Raw genomic sequence first — 18,310 nt, forward strand, 5'->3', positions numbered from 1 at the left:
AGAAGAGTTGATTCTTCCAATGTTTTGATGAACATGCAAGTTGCCATAAACTTTTTAGGTTGATGACTCAGTGGTATTTTGAAAAAACAATATTAAATCAACTGATTTCTGATAGTTACTCTGCAGTCATGCATCCACATTTTGGCACAAAAAAAGAATGTTTAAGATCATTCTTATTTTCTTATGACAGGATGATGGACTTTTGGGGAAAATTACATAATTTATAATATAATATGTAACATACAATAAAAATATAAGGCATTTCACTTTCTTAGCTGGAATAATAAGCTATAGGATATAATTCTTGTGTATTGTTATCATGTGATATGAATATCTACTGAGATACTTTCAGAGTAAGAATATTTGTGTGAGGAGCACATTTTACTACTGTCTTTTAAGTTATGGTAAAGACTCAAGAATCAAATTTATTATATACTGTAAAGATTTGTCTGTGTTAAATCTGTGGCAAACAGGAAAATATGGCAGAATTTTCAAGCTAAATGTAAAATATTTATTAAAATATGTTTTGTTCTCTCAGCAGATATTTTATCACCAATTAGCATGCTTAATGTATTTGCACATTTTCTAACCTAAAGGAAGTAAAAGTAATTTATTTTTAGCCATGTAAGTTCTCCAAAAGCTCACCCTTGTGAGCATCAGAGAGTTATGAGCTCATAAGAAAGTGCCTGTGTTATCCCTAAAACAATGGACTCATGAGTTAACTCCCAGAAATTACAAATCAGTGGTCCTGGAAGATGCCCAAAGACCTAACTATTCACAAACACCCTGTGTGATTCTGGGGCAAGCACCCCTAGACTATACTCTGAAAAACACTGGCAGTAGCATTTGTCCTTTGCATAAGTCCTGGCAATGTTAATCCATTTTTATTACCCCATAATCTGCCTCATGAGGTAGGCAAAAATAATCAGGAACATATTCTCACAACAGTGGCCACAAAATGACCTTTTACCTAAAACGGTTTAAGTTTGAAATCATGTCATATATTCTCCTCACATCACTGTAGATTAGAATAAAGTTATCTTATTAAAAGCATAAAGGGATATATTTTTTTAATTGAAATCTAAGTATACAACAGATCTAATTTCAAGATGGGTCAACTGGTAAAGTACTAGCCATACCAAAACCTACATCCATTATACCATTAGACCTTATCCTATTACATGGTTGCTTTTGCTGTTTAAGAAACTGATTTGACTAGAACCCTCTGCTACAAAACATCCTGCTGAGAAAAAAAAAAGGCAGATTCTTCATTTGGAAACATAAACTGTGAAATTCCCTCAGTTTCTAATTATACTGGCTTGTGTGTTCACAAGGAATAGGGAGAATGTTTGATATATTTCTGTACTTCAAATTAAGTTTTGGAATATTTATCCTAATTTCATGTTTCATAACTTAATGTGAAATGACTGAGAAAATTACAGATCGTGTTAACTACACACAATGCAGTGATAGTTTTAAAAACCTTCAATTTAGATTTTGTACACTTCAGATTGGGTCCCATATTCATTAAAATTATTAAAAATTACCTGACTTTCTGACCTCTACTCTGTCCCTTTTTAAATCACCTTGCTTTCTCCCTCTTCTCACAGATACATTTTCCCTATGCGGCTCTCTGCATTCTTTGTGCTACTGTTGGGTTTTCTTTTTTTTTTTTTTTTTCTTCTTTTAAGTTTATTTATTTATTTTGAGAGAGAGAGTACATGTGAGCACGGTAGGGGCAGAGAGAGAGAGGAAGAGAGAGAATCCCGAGAAGGCTCTATGCTGTCAGTGCAGAGCCTGACACGGGGCTTGACCCCAGGAACCATGAGATCATGATCTGAGCAGAAATCAAGAGTTGGAATCTCAACCACTGAGCCATCCGGGTTCTTCTGTTTGGATTTTCTAGTAAGGCCTTTCATGCCTTTCTCATATGTCATTCTTTTCTTCTCTGCTATTCTGAGAATCATGGCATAGAATCTACTTCCTAATGTTTTGCTTTTTGTATTACAACACAAAAGGCAGTCAAAGAAAGAGCTGGTAATCTAGATGCTTGCAACTTCATAATTATAGTTACTACAAAAATAAATATGGCTATATTAATGGAGTCTGTATTACGTGTGTGTGTGTGTGTGTGTGTGCGCGCGCGCCAGACACTGTTCTAAGCAACTTATGTATGCTATCTTATTTACCCAACACAAAAATTCTGATATTCCCTTGACACAGATAAAGAAATGGAGGCCAGAGATACTAATCACTTGCTCAATAGATAGCATATAAGTGATCGAGTTGGGGCTGTAGCTCCACCAGTCTGATTCTGGAATCCCTAACTGGTGATTTCTCAAAGATTGGTTCCTGGAAGACCAGCATCAACATTACCTTCAAACCTGTTAGAAATGTAAATGAGCAGATCCACCCCAGATCTACTGAGTCATAAACCCTGAAAGTAGAGTTCAGCCTGTGCTTTGACAAGCCCTCCAAGGGATTCTGATGCAAGATCAAATATGAAGGCCATGACGGTCAGCTGTACTGTTTCAGTGCTTCATTTAACAAGAGCTGGTTGTAAATGAATGACAAGAAATATGCTAGAAGAAATAAGCTACTGCTGGCTCTTTTATTGTTACTCTTAATATTTGTATTTTGTTAAACAGCATGTTTTATAATTCACTACATCAGTTGTTCAACTAAGGGCTTAATATTCATTAAGACTTTTCAGTATACAAGAAATTAGACTGTACGAAAGAGCAAGAAACATATAAGACATTGTCATTTCCCTCAAAGATCTTGTTGATATAATTAGGGAGATAAAATGATAAAGCAGAGATCACTAAAAACACTATATGAACTTTGATGGCTTAGTTTAGAATGTGACGTCTTGAATTAGAAAACTGGGCTTCAATCTCTATTCCAGCTTTGATTAGCTGTGTGACTTTATCTGAATTATCTTACTGTTCCAATACCCAGTTTCTCAATCTTCCTTAAAAGAACTTAAGAAATTAAGTCACTATGAAAAAGTGAGTGTTTTGTACAATGTCTAATATATATTAAACTCCCAATAAATGTTAATTATTGCTACTTCTCTCCCTACGTTCAGGAGACTGAAAGATCACTGAAGACTAGTGTGTTTAAGGAAAAGATTAAAGAAAAAATGGGTCCTAAGTTCAGCAATATCTATCTTTATCCCCCTTAGTGAAAAGCAAAAGAAATTGGTAACAAGAGGAATTTGAAAGAATATTTCTAGGAAAGTGGATAAACCAGTTTTGATGATGCAATAGACTGGTGAAGGGAATTTGATGCAGATAGAGCAAGCTCAGATTTAAAGCTAATATACATGGGCTTTACCTTACTGTAAAGTGAAATTCATCTCTACTAAGGACAAATTTCACATGTTATACACATCATGTATGCTACAGCAAAACTATGAAAATTATAATTCTCAAGTCGTAGGCATTGACAAAGATCTAATAATCTCTCAATTATACTGGACTTCTTTTAATCCTCTAAATACCATACCCAGTAAAAGGGCTCATAGGAAGGAAACACAGAGTGAAGAATGAAAACACTGTTAGGTAAAAAAAAAATCACATTGTTGGGCAATGCGTTTTAAGAGGTAACAATCACAGTAGGATCTTGGTAGGCTAAAATTTGAGCCTGAGAAACAGATCAAGGGATAACAGAAAATAGATTATTTCAAAAGGGATCAGAGTATATTGCACTCTAATGACCCATCTGGTTTTATAAATTCCATTAATAATTCTAACTGTACATTTCTCAACCTTTTATCCTTAAGGCTTAGGCAAAATTAAGTTAACTAACAACAACATTAACAATAGGAAAGGGAGTGGAATTGTGTTTACTGTGGTTCCAAAGAGATTTCTGAAGTAGATTCACTGGCAGGGACAAATCCTCTTAGCTATTGTTGACTTCAAAAACGTTTGTGTAGTGTAATTCTTTGCTCCTCGATTAACCCTCTCACTGACTACTTGGGCAGTTGTCCTATGGTAATGATGAGCTTTAAAATAGGAGTAATTTTCTAACAAAACACTTCAGATGGAATAGGCACGATTTATGATATTCTTAAAATGATCAGAAAGATTAAAACAAGCTTTGAAAATGTATAGATCTCAAACTTTCTCACTTCACTCATAATACCAGATGAACCAAGGTAATAAGTAAACTCTATTAATCTTAAAAATAAAGATATAGAATATACTTAAAATATTACATAGAAAAGTTTTAGAAGGTCTGGTGTAGAAGATAATTTCCAGAGAAAGTATTTGAAGATATGCTACTGAAACTAACTCCTCATCAAATTGTCCTAAAACAATCAAAAGACAAGAGAGAAGAAATAGCAGTTTTAGAGAGGTTATATCAGTAAGTTATCAGACATGAGTAAGAGTGACTGATTGCATATATCTATAGATCTATTTGATCTTAGCAGTTTTATATACTGAACATTATTGACTCCTGACAAGATGATTATGTAAATTCAGTGCCTATAATAAGTCAATAGAACAAAGATATTTTGTAATTGGAAGGTGGTTATTATTTCCACTCCATTTTAAGGCCTCACTCATATACATTATTTTTCAGTGTGCTCTACTGTATTTAACTCCTAGTGGTGCTATGGAATGGTTTTATGACCAAGAAGCAGGTAATATTCCTGCACGAACATTAATTTTCTTACCTATGTAATTGAGGATAGTGTAGTATTCCTCATAGAGATGCTTTAGGAATTAGAGCAAAATATATGGAAATGCCTGGACTATGATAAGCTTTTAACAGCTATTATATAGAACCAGATTTGGTTGATTATGGCATCTTTCTGCTTTTTCCTTAGGAAAGAAGAAATATATTAATTTAAAAAAAATTTTTTTTCTTAATGTTTTTATTTATTTTTGAGACAGAGAGAGACAGAGCATGAGCAGGGAAGGGGCAGAGAGAGAGGGAGACACAGAATTGGAAGCAGGCTCCAGGCTCTGAGCCATCAGCATAGAGCCCGATTCGGGGCTCAAACTCACAGACTGTGAGATCATGACCTGAGCCGAAGTCGGACGCTCAACCGACTGAGCCACCCAGGCGCCCCAATATATTAATTTTTATATGCATGTTGATTTATATATGAAGGTGAATTTTCTAAGTTTTGTTGTTGTTGTTGTTGTTTTTGATTTTGGTTTGTTTATGAGGACTGTTGGGAGAGTATTCTCCATGGATCCCACATGTTTCTGCAGGTCTTCTAAGCAAAGGGCAGGTTTCTTTGCTGTCTAGGACGTCTCCATTTGGGGCAAAGTTGTGCAGGTCTGTAAGTTAGTCCTCTTTAAAACATTGGAGCTGCTGGGGGCGTCTGGGTGGCTCAGTTGGCTAAGTGTCCGATTTCAGCTCAGGTCATGATCTCACAGTTTGTCCGTTCCAGCCCCATGTTGTGTTCTGTGCTGACGGCTCAGAACCTAGAGCCTACTTCGGATTCTGTTTCTCCCTCTCTCTCTGCCCCTTCCCTGTTTGCACTCTGTCTCTTTCTCTCAAAAATAAACAAACTTAAAAAACATAAAATACAAGATTGGTGCTGTCTAAGCTTATTTCTTAAGCTGTCACACAAACTGATTGCATACTCATCATCAAACTGGACAACTGTGCATTACCCCATGGAGTATCGGGGGCAAGAGAAGCATACACAGTATGCTGTGTATTGTGCCCTGGGTCCTCATGCCCCTTCTGCCGGCTCCCACGAAGGTGTGGCAGGCTAACCTGTTAGCTCTCAAGCAAGGTAACTTCACGGGCCCTTCACAGTATGCAACAATGACTAGCTTACCTAAAGGTAAGTCATGCCACCTGATGAGATAAATTATGTAAAAACTAGGGACATGGTAATGAGTTGGAAAGCATAAGGCTAACAGTTAATAAAATTACTTCACCGTGTTATGTTTCTGAATAGAGATCATCATATTAAAATGTCCTCAAACTTGAATTTCATACCACTTCACTTGACAGCGAGACAAAAATATGATAACGGGATATTTACAATGGTTCTCTACTTGGTATTTTCACAGGGCCTGGGGTAAGATCAGGTCCTTGTTCTTTTTCTGCTCAAATTATTCTTTTGATGCAGCCTTTTTGTTCCTGACTGGATGAAGGCCTTTGCTGTAGCTGCGTGGTGAATTGATTTACCCGACGGTGTAATGGAAGACTAAGGGACATGCCCATGTTCAGGAAAGGAAGAGTCAGATTAGTAGCTTCAGTCTTCAAAAATAAAAAAAGTAAGGGTGTCTGAAAGTGAACAGTCATTCAGGTCCTGTGAGTAGAGAAGTGAATGAAATGAATCTTCGCAGAAAAGATGAGATTAGATATAGAATGTTAAAGCTGGATCAGACCATAAATATAATCTACTCCAAGCCTAGAGAGATTCGGTCACTTGTCCAAGGTCACACTGTGCAGTCGGTAGCACACAGATCTCATAGCTACAAGGCCAGCATATTATTTCTCTACACCAGACATTCAAAAATGTGACAGTAATACAGATGGAGTTTGCAGCCCCTGGACTGGGGAAAATAAATCTGAGAGAGTTTCTCTTCTTCATTCATTATCTCTTTCTTTCATTTTTGTGGGGCCATTATTTTTCATGCAGTTGTATTACAGGTTCATGTAATGTAAGCATTTTGAGATTTATAAATACTATTTCTCACCAAGGTCAATTTATAAAGTTCCATTTCTATTACAACTATTTATAGATCAAATAATTTATAGCAAATGTTAAAAAGTATTATTTATGAAATAGTAGTGAATTAGTTTGATGTCAGTTGTATTCCAAATTTGGAACTTAGTTGGATGTTTTCTCTTTTGTCAACATTTCCCAAGGCAAGCATGTTGGTGAATATTTTTTATGTCAGTAATTCATTTTTTATTCATTAATTCATTTCAGTGAAATAAATAAATGTTTCAATGAGTATATAAATGAATATGTAAAAATAGTAAATATTTATATGTGCTCTTTTATATAAATATACATAGTTCATTGTATACATTTTTAGTTTAAATTTCCATGTATAAACAGAAGGGTTTTGTAAACAGTCATTTGGGTAACACAAATACCAATTCATGTTATATAACCATTTCATTAGAAGTTAGAACATACTGCAAAGTTCCAAGGATATAATTGATTTTATAGAGTTAGGTACTGAGTTATGGAGAATTTCCCACAATGTCCATCAAAATGCTGGTGCATTCATAAGTATCTTAAAATTTATAAAAAGTAAGTGTAAATGAGCATGAAAAAAAATACCAAGTAAACATTTCACTATCTTTCAAAGTATCAGTGTTTAAATAAGTGCCAATCCCATTGCCATTCCAAATTAGATGAACTGAACTGTTACTGTAACTGTATTTTAACATACTTAAAGAAGAAGAAAGAATTCAAAGAGCCGAAAACTGCATGTTTTTGTTCCAAAATGAAATCTGGAAAATCTAAGGGACTGAATTACTTATCAAACTCCACCTGCAGGATAGGTACTAAAGATTTTCCTAAAACCAGGTCCATAACAAAAGGTGCACAGGGTTGTGATAAGGTAGAACCATTCAACTGTGTTAAAAAGCCAAAGTAACTAATAGGTAGATAATTTCAAACAGGTGATTATTTACTACTCCCCTCTTTGTTTAGGTAGAGTAACAAAACACAGAAGTGATTTAAAAGGCCTTGATATTTGTGAATCTTTAAATGCTATCTGGTTCACAAAGTGAAGTGATACTTTATTTCCCAGGTGATCATCTTATAAAGACATATTTTTGGGGCACCTGGGTGGCTCAGACAGTTAAGCATCCAACTCTTGATTTGGGGTCAGGTCATCATCTCAGGGTGCTGAGACAGAGACCTGCATCCAGCTCGTGCTGAGCATGGAGACTGCTTGGGTACTTGGGATTCCCTGTCTCCCTCTCTCTCTGCCCCTTCCTCTGCCCATGCTCCCTCTCTCAAAAAAAAAAAAAAAAAAGAAAAGAAAAGAAAAGAAAAGAAAAGAAAAGAAAAAGGCTGATACTTTCCTAAACTCAAACCACCTACCACCAAAAGGAACCTAAAACTTCTATTACAAGATGGTACTGCCAATAAGCTAACAACCCCCCACTTATCCCATCACTCCACAAGAAGAAACAATTCTCTGCCTGAACAAAATACAAACAAGAGCTCTCTTTCCTATCCTTCTTTCCTTCTTTCCTTCTTTCTTTCTTTCCTTCTTTCTTTCTTTCCTTCTTTCCTTCTTTCCTTCTTTCCTTCCTTCCTTCTTTCCTTCTTTCCTTCTTTCCTTCCTTCTTTCCTTCCTTCCTTCCTTCCTTCCTTCCTTCCTTCCGTTCCTCTCCTAATACATGTCTGACTCTGTACTAGGTTTTGTGAATTCAATGGGGAGCCTTTATGGAAATCATCATTATGAAAGACAACAGTTCAATGACTATTTTGGTGCTACATGAGTAAGAGAGGCCCCTGCACTGAGTCTTGGGCTTTAGAGGGCTCAGCATATCCCAAACACATACACAACATGTACTAAAGAATATAGCTACCTTGTCACTCAAAATTTAGCATTAAGGTCCAGCACAGGAAAACTCTTAATTCTAAACATGCACTTTACAGTAATACTGTTTAGACCCCAGGGACCTCTTCACATTTTTGCCCAATTCCTTCTAACCATGAAACAACTGTAACTGACTGCTATAAAAATGTGTGTATTGTATGGCACTGGAAGATGGATGATGTTTTAGACACTGTTGAGAAAACTGAGCAGTGGATGGGCTTAGCTAAGAGGTAATGTTAGCATGAAGGCAATAGCTCCTTGCATAGTGAAATATCATTTTCCAGAAAGCAGAAAGGTGGAACATCCATTTTTCTCTTATTATTTCATTTTGTGCTTCCAGTATTACTCACACATTATTGCAATTTTCATATGAGCTGCAAATAGCAGTTGAGAATCATTTTTCAGTACAAAATAATTCATATCACTGGTAAATTAGTATATATGATGGTTCATACATAATATGTGTGAAGCATGATCCCTGTTCTTAACATTGGCAATCAGAATGTTCTTTATATTCTAGAACGCTAAAGTTCCAAATAGTTTTATTATTATAAAAATGTTATAAATTTGACATAAATTTTCAAAATGCTCAATAAAACAATCTTAATAAAAACATCATTTAAAATTTTGATTTATAGTAATTAAAATTAAGAGACAAAAATCATAAAATATTATTTTGAATAATTTAAAATAAAAATGTTATTGTTTTAAGAATATTTTTTGATATTTATATGTTTAATAAAATATATCCAATTCTATATACTTTGTAAGCAAATCCTATTTTAATTTTTAATCCTTTGGGGCATTGAAAATGAGTACAAAGACTGCTAGGAACAGGAAATTCAAATATGCAACACAGAGAAGAAAAAAAAATGAAAACAAAAGGAAATATATAATCTTCAGAGAGGCTACCTGTTTAAATTTTTAAAACTTGAGACAGTGAAATGGAGCATATTTTTGTGGAACATGACCCACTTAAAATTGCAATCAGGACATTACAAATTCTTTATTAATGAATATTTAATTACTTAATTAACTGATCGAAACAGTGAAACTGAGCAAAAAAAAATTATTCTCATGAAATCCACTGCTTGAATAGGTCAGATGATAGCTTTATAACTTTATATTCTTTACTAGTTGAAGATTTAATTACCCATAGAAACAATGGAAATGTATGTGTGCTTCTATTTGCATATATTTGCTTGTGTATGCATAAAGTGTTTCTGGAAGGGCACAAGGGAAACTGACAATGGTTATCTTGGGAAGGGAAGTAGGTGACTGGGAGGATGGAGCAGATGCTTTCTATACTTTTTTTTTAAGTAATTTTAAAAAATTTACTTATTTATATATTTTGAGAGAAAGAGAGAAAGAGAGAGAACGAGGTGGGGGAAGAGCAGAGAAAGGGAGAGAGAGAATCCCAAGCAAGCTCAGCACCGTCAGTGCAGAGCGTGATGCAAGGCTCGAACCCACTAACTGTGAGATCATGACCTGAGCATAAACTAAGAGTCGGCCACTTAACTGACTAAGCTACCCAGGCAGGTGCCCCTCTCTACACTTTTTGAACACTGTGTATATGTTATCTATTAAAACACAAATTGTTTTTAAATAAAATATTTTTTAAAAGACCTTGATGAAAGGTAAGGAAATTATTTCTCAGGTCATGTTAGTTCACTTCTGTCTTCGTTGCATATTAAAAAAAAAGATTATAGCCTATAATTCTGTACAGTATTTAAACAAATAATTGGATGTCATTTACCTAGCGCGTTAAGAACTGTGCTGCCAACGAATAATCAAAGGTGGGCAAAACATAAAGGCTGACTAAGAGCCTTACTTTAGTTTTGCTGCTATAGCTTTTCAAAAACACTCATTTCACCCGACCTGCTGCCCTGACATATTATTAAACTAAAGATCGCTGTCTTCATTCAACATACTTTAAAAATGTGTCAAACAGTGTGTATTAAAGTTAAAAAAGACACAGTCCCTTTTCCCAGAGCACAGAATCAACCAGGGATACTAACGGGAAAAAAAGGCAATTGCAGTATTATTTGATAATTGTCAGAAAGTGCTAAAACTGGAACACTATGGGATCACACAAGAGAAAGGGCATATAACTCAGACTGGTGAGCAGGAGCTAACCAAAGGAGGAAGTGATAGTTGGAGAAGATCTTTTCAGCAGAGGAATGAAGACAGAATGAGGTTGACTGTAGGTGGAGTTTAATTTACAGTGAATAAACTGGAGTGGAAGGCTGGTGCTAGATCACCTAGGGCTTTACCCTGCAGTGTTTACTAAGAAGTTTAAATTTTATCCAGAGGGCTCTGGGGAATCATTGACAAGTTTTTAGCAGGCAAGTCACTGCGATCAGATTTGTGTTTTAGAACAATCACTTTTCTACTGGGTGGAGAAAAGATTGACCAGAGACAATTAGGAGACTATTGGAATTATTACAGTAGGAATGATTATGGTGTAAGGAGGAAGGTCCAGTAGAGACTGAGATGAATATACAGAATTACTTGTTGACTGACTTGTTTGGGGGTTGACACATTGGGGATTAGTGGGCTTCCTACAGTCCAGTTTGCCAGATTTATCAAGTAAAAATACAGGATGCCCAGTTAAATGTGAATTTTAGATAAACAGTTTATTAATATAATATGCCCCTTGCAAGTTTGGGGCATTATACCAAAAAGTATTCATTTTTTAAATCTCAAATTCAAATTTAACTAGGAGTCCTGTATTTAATCTGGCAACCATACTGCAGTGAAGTATTGAAGATAGTATCTCTATTTTTATAACATTCAGGAACTCTTCTATCTTCTATCATGTTTATGTTTATGTTTATGTTTCATTTAACACAATTCATAATTTTAAATCAAGAATACCAGAAAAATCAAATCCAGGGCAAGAAAAGACTAGAGGAAAGGAAAGCTAATTGTGTAAAAATAAAATCGATTTAAATAAAAAATTCAAGGAACTTATCTTTATTCTAATACCTCTGGATTCCATCCAGATTCTCATGAAGGAAAGTAAAGAATTATCATGATATTTGTGACAATCAATGTCCCCATATCAGTGTTTTCTTGGTCTCTTCCTTATTGCTAGTTTATTTGCTTTTGCTTTGGAGGAAAGAGTTACTGAGAATTAATATCTGAGAAAATGCTAGTCTTAAGCTTTACGTGTATGCACTCATTGAATTATTAAAGCAATTAAGGAGGTAGGTATTAATATTATCCTAGCTTTAAGATATCTATTCTCTACGAAAAAGGCTCAGAAAAGTTAAAAATTGGTCTGAAATCACATACCTAGATCCCAAGGTAGCCAGTGCTTGAATTTAGATCATTTTGACTGTAATACAAATTCACTTGAAAATACCACCTCATCTATAACTTCTCTCAAGTTCCTTCAGTTAACTTACAGAATTTTGTAAGTTGATAATTATTAATAAGCTGTTCTGATACTTCCTTCATATTTAGGTTGCTCTCTCTGAAAATATATTGAATCTAACATAACCTTGTGTTGATATTAAAAGGTATTTGCTCCATGTCTACACACAGACAAATAAGACTACCGGCTGGCACTGGTTGCAGAACTTAACTTCCATGCTTTAAGTCCACTGGGCCAAGACCTTATCTCGAATTATTTAAAGCACTCACAAAATGCGTGGATGCTTTAGTATTCACTTAATAAATATCCATTCAGTATCATATCAGTTTTTCTCATGTTGTTGTTGTTGTTTTTCCTCTTAAGTGATTTGGTTTCCCTCCTAATTTTTGCCACTTTTAAAATAATTAGATACCAACTGGTATGTTTCTATAATATTTGCTGAGAGACAAGAAGTCAATTTTGCTCATTATTAATCATTTTATACGTTTCATGTCCTGTAATAGATATTTGTACTGAAACATTTCTTTGAACATTATTAAAATCAGGATGAAGTTTTGAATCATTTAGATTCTATCATTAGGGCATGCATAATTTTGTTGGTTTATATATTAAAGCTACCAAAATGACTTATCCACATTAAAGACTGTTTAACATTTTAAAGGCTGACACATAAAAAAGTCTCACAAACATGTATAAGCATGTGTGTGTGTATACACACACCCACCCATCTATGAATACATATTCTACATTTACCTTCAGCAGGAAAGTAATCTCTACAGCTACTGACTCAATAGACTTTGTTTATGCTCTCCTTGTGGCATTCATCATTTTTTGAGCTTGTATTCAAGCTATTTATGCATATTTTCCATCTCCCCTAAGAGTTTTACAGGTAGGAACTGTGTTTAGTTCATCTTTATGTCTCCCACAGTGCCTACGCACAGCCCTGCATACTGTTAGCACTTGTTAAATGTTTGGTAAATGAATGACAAAAATAAATAAATTTAGTTTACTTGACCCCTCAGTCTAAAAAAGTTTTTTATGGAAACGCAATAAAGCTTGTCCCCATAAAAGCTTTTTTTTTCCCCCAGACCTTTTATTTCTTACAGTGTATTTCCCAGAACTAAACTTATTTTTTTAATCAATAAAGAATCACCTTTTACCGCAGATGTGAGGTTAAAAAGGGATTTAAGATGAAAATAGAAAATACGTGAGATTTTTTATCCTGCCTTCTGATTATAGGATCCTTCAGTATTGTCCAGTGAAGCATAACAGTATCGGTTCCTGATATAGTAACTTAACTGAATAATCTAAGAATGCCAAAGATCAAAGGCTTTTTCCATAGAATGTCTTCAGAGAATGGTGATAGCTTCACAATAGGCAACTAAAACTCCCCTTCCTTTGATATTAGAAGTTGACTGAAATGAACAAAGATTTATGAAAGTAGAGAAAACTTTCATCAGCACTACTAATAGAGAAGGAAGATAGCCACTTATGAAATCTTCAAGGGATCTCTGCTTAATTCAACTGAAATGGAACCAAACTGAAGGGCAGTCATTTGCTATCTGAAAAAGCAATGCAAGCTACTGCTGAGTAAGTGGGAAAAAATGCCAAAAGAATACCTTAAATGTGCCATAATTTGGAAAGGTGAGAACTGGAGGGAAAGAATGAAACTACTCCTCTAGGAACTTCTTTAGCCATGTCAGATAAGGCAAAAAAACTTTTCCAAGTCAGCTGACCTGTTAGGCTCTAGTGTAAATGTGGCCACACTAAACTGAAATCAGTTAAGGTTCTTTTTTTCTACAGATTCCCTCTTTTGATACAGACGCCTCTCTTGATGCTGCCAGCATTAACAGAGAAGGAGGCAGGGCACATGACCCCTTATTTCTGGAATACAGATAAGTAAAACAGAAAAGCTGGTCCCTAGAAGGATAAAGATGAAAGTCAAGCTTCAAAGTACCCCTACTGGGATTGCCTATGGCAATCCTACTCTTGGTTTCCGGATCATTGACCCAACAAATAAAGTTGTATCAGTCAGTTGTGAATCTCCAAATGGAATATCTTAGCAACAGAGGTGTTAAGAGGGAAGAGATCTGAACTAGTTCACTTACACTATTTTCAGGTGAAAATAAAATCAATAAATATGGACCATTTTCCTTCTTCAATAATAAAAACAAATGGAACCATGCATTTTCTTCTACAAAAAGAAAAGCCACATTCATGAAGTAAAATAGTATACAATATAAAAACATAGCACACAGACAATTTGTACAGGCTTGACTTCCATTAAAATTATTGAAAAATAGGGGCACTTCAGTGGCTCAGTTGGTTAAATGTCCGACTTTGGCTCAGGTCATGATCTCATGGTTTGTGGGTTCGAGCCCCACATCGGGTTCTGGGCTGGCAGCTCAGAGCCTGGAGCCTGCTTCAGATTCTGTCTCTGTCTCTCTCCCCTCCCCAACTCACATTCCGTCTCTGTCTTTCAAAAATGAATAAATGTTAAAAAAATTTTTTTAATTATTGAAAAATATGGTCTGTAAGCTTAGGAGGGAAAAAAAGTTTTGCAAACACCCTTGTGACATGCAAAAGTGCAGATATATTTTGTTTCCAGAAGGAAAAAGCCCAGAATGTTTTATTCTTTAATTTGATTCAATTTTAAATATTTTATTAACAACCTTGGTTAAATTATACCTGTGTCATTAAATATGGAAATCACAAGATTATACTTTCTCCTTAGATAGAATATAGATGATTACTGTCAAAAGTTGTAGGAATTATGGTCACAGGATTAGAAGGTTGAGATCAGCCTGGTGCTGAAAACTGTGAAGGCATAGTCTGTGATTGCAATGGAGAAAGCCACTTTGCTGTCTTGGTCAAAAACGTCCTCGGATAAAGATTTAAAACTTTGTTCCCTATGAGGAAATAATGAAACAGAGAGTGCCCTCCCCCGCTTTTTTTCTTACCAGTGAGAATATTAAAGTCCTATCTTCTGATGTCCTTTGAATATTACTAAACACACACAGAAGTTTCCTCCACTGGATTATCTGTGTGATAAACTCAATTTTGGAAACATTCAAAAGCAACTGAGCTAGTTGTTTATTTAAATTAAATATTTGTTATTTTTCCTATTTCCGTAAAGGATATGATAAACAGCATATGACTACTACAAGTAACAACTTTCATTTCTAGAAACCAAGGCACTTTGCACCCAATATTAGCATGCAGCCGCACGGGAAAATTAAAATTAAAAGCGCTTTAAAATGTTCTCCATTAAAAGGCACTTGCCATCCTCAAAGCTGCCCTGGGAATATAGTCTCTTGGGTTAGTTAAAATCTTTTCAGCCACTTAATCATATTAAAATATGATAATATTAATTCAATTCCCATACAAATAATTTCCTACTTTTCCTAGAACATAACTAACTGTTCCCTTAGCAAGGATGGGACAATGTTGGAGAGTGCAGAGACAACTGATCTCTAGTGATGAAAAATGTGTTAGAAATTTTCAATCTACTAACAACAGTATGTCTGTTGTCAATGTTTTGAAAAGCAAGAGAATCATTTTGGAGTCACACACGTGTAAGTGTCTGGGCCAGGTGACAGCTTCCCATCTCTTCTGGGTCTCAGTCAATTGACCAGGCTTTGGATTCTGACTTTCATTGTCTTCCTTTGGGATCTTGAGCAAGTTACTAAAACTGTGTCTCAGCCTTCTCTTTTGTAAAATAAACTTATTTATAGTGCCTACTAGATAGATTTATTTTGAATATTAAAGAAAATAATGCAAACTCTTAATTATCATTGGTTTTGCCATTATGTATATCATCTCGTGCTGAATGCATTTCTTTTTTTACTCTTAATGTTGGCGCATTAAGGAAAATACCACAGATCTTTTTGCTTTTAAATAAAATTTACCTATCCGTGGAAATAATGTAATACAAAATAGTTTGTAAGTCAACATAAATAAGAAATAAAATAGCATTTATGGAGCAACTATGATGTACTGTGGTCTTTACATGTATTACCTGATTTGGGTTGGCAGTTTTATATATTTTTTAAATATTTATTTTTGAGAGAGAGAGAGAGAGAGAGAGAGAGAGTGAGCACTAACAGGGTAGGGGCAGAAAAAGAGGGAGACACAGAATCTGAAGCAGGCTCCAGGTTCTGAGCTATGAGCACAAAGCCTGACATGGGACTTGAACTCACAAACTGTGAAATCATGACCTGAGCTGAGGACAGACACTCAACTGACAGGATTACCCAGGTGCCCCTATTTGTTGTTTGTTTTTTTGTTTTTTAAATTTTTTAATGTTTATTTATTTCTGAGACAGAGAGAGACAGAGAGTGAGTGGGGGAAGGGCAGAGAGAGAGGGAGACACAGAATCAGAAGCAGGCTCCAGGCTCTGAGCTGTCAGCACAGAGCCCTACGCAGGGCTCGAACTCATAAACCGTGAGATCATGACCTGAGCCGAAGTCGGTCGTTCAACCAACTGAGCCACCCAGGTGCCCCTGGTTTTTTTTTTTTTTTTAATATCAATTTCATTTTTAACATTTCTTTCCCTCAGTGTTTACATCAACCATTGCATAACAGAACTAATGCTGCAGAGATCCTCATTTATCCAATATTCACTCAACTGAGTAGAGAGATTTTAATGAAGTTATCTACAGCGATTTCTACAAGTATTCCAGATGACTATGATACCAAGTCCACAGTCACTCCTGGTTCCTCACTTCATTCTACAGGTCTCCAGAGTCATCCAAAAGTTACAGATCTCCACAGTGGTTGCCATTTACCCTTATTTTCAGGTGACACTGGACAGAGCATGCAAAAGCAAGATTCTTTATTTAGAAGATGATTCTCTGGGCGCCTGGGTGGCACAGTCGGTTAAGCGTCCGACTTCAGCCAGGTCACGATCTTGCGGTCCGTGAGTTCGAGCCCCGCGTCAGGCTCTGGGCTGATGGCTCGGAGCCTGGAGCCTGTTTCCGATTCTGTGTCTCCCTCTCTCTCTGCCCCTCCCCCGTTCATGCTCTGTCTCTCTCTGTCCCAAAAATAAATAAAAAACATTGAAAAAAAAATTTAAAAAAAAAGAAGATGATTCTCTATAAATCTCAGAGATCCACACTGTACACTTCTTATGTCTGAATTTCTGAGTCGAATTGTCCAGGCCTTACAAAGTATAATTTAGTAAAATAAAATAATATACAGGAAAATAAATGAAGGAAAAAAGCCAAACAAAAAGGGAGAGGACTGAAAGAGAAAGAGGGAGGGAAAAAGAGAGAAAGAACAAAAAACTGAAGTGACAGCTATCTCTAAGGTCTACATTTTGAGGAAGTTTTTCTGTATAAATCACGGAGGATGCGCACACGATATGGTCTTTCCTTGGGTAATAAGAAATAACCTCAAGTCCCCTTAAAACCCAAGATAGATTACAGATTTCTTTCTTCATGACAGAGCAAGATAATGCATAGTAGATTATGAGAGTTTAAGGAAAAAACAGCATCAGAGGTTTATGTGTCAGCGACATAGCTGATGGTAAGTTATTTACTATTGAGAACAAGCAACCTGCACACCAGGTGTTTCCAGAACAGCATATAGAACAGTAAAGTGATTAAGTAGCATTGTTGCTGCTAGAGTGTTGAGCAACAAGGTCAGTGGAAATTAATGAGTGAATATATGTTTCTTAAGAGAGGGATATTTATACACAGAAGACAGAACATTGCTACTGTCTCATGGCTATTCTTTACTTTACCCATGGATAAGTTATACATAACAGGAACTTCCAACCTGTGGCTTTCAGTATAGCAAGACACAATGATTGACAGATGGATTGACTCTGATTTGCTTATTCATTCAGCAAAGTTTTGCTGAATATAGAGAGTATACAGTTTAAATAAATGCAATTTAAACAGATGTTTCATATTTCTCGTTTCTTTTTTTCATGCACTGTCTAGCTGATTACCAAAATAAGCATGTGAGGCCATACTAAAATATTTCCACTTGCATAATTAATGTGTAACAGGTGCTGTAAGAACCCTTATCCTAGAATAAGTTTCAAAACCAACATGGGAACACAAGTCCTCTGATTCCATACATCATGGCCTTTTGCTTATATTTTCAGTCCTTCCTCATTACAGTGTGCTAACCCTCAAGATCTTGGAAACAGGAGGTGGAGGGAAGACCTCTAAGACTGGTTTTTGCTAATTAAACACAGACATCAGCAGACAATGAATCAGAGAAAAGATAAGACATGGCATTTTAAAAAACCTTGATGACTTACAGTCCAGCAGGATGTGATTATAACTTGATCAAATTACTTATCATCTCTAAAAAAGAATCCACTCTCTAAGTGGATGTGGCAGTTTTCAGGGCCTAGAATACAAAGGGCCTC

The sequence above is a fragment of the Panthera uncia genome, assembly GCF_023721935.1.
Source record: "Panthera uncia isolate 11264 chromosome A3 unlocalized genomic scaffold, Puncia_PCG_1.0 HiC_scaffold_11, whole genome shotgun sequence".
Taxonomy (NCBI): Eukaryota; Metazoa; Chordata; class Mammalia; order Carnivora; family Felidae; genus Panthera; species Panthera uncia.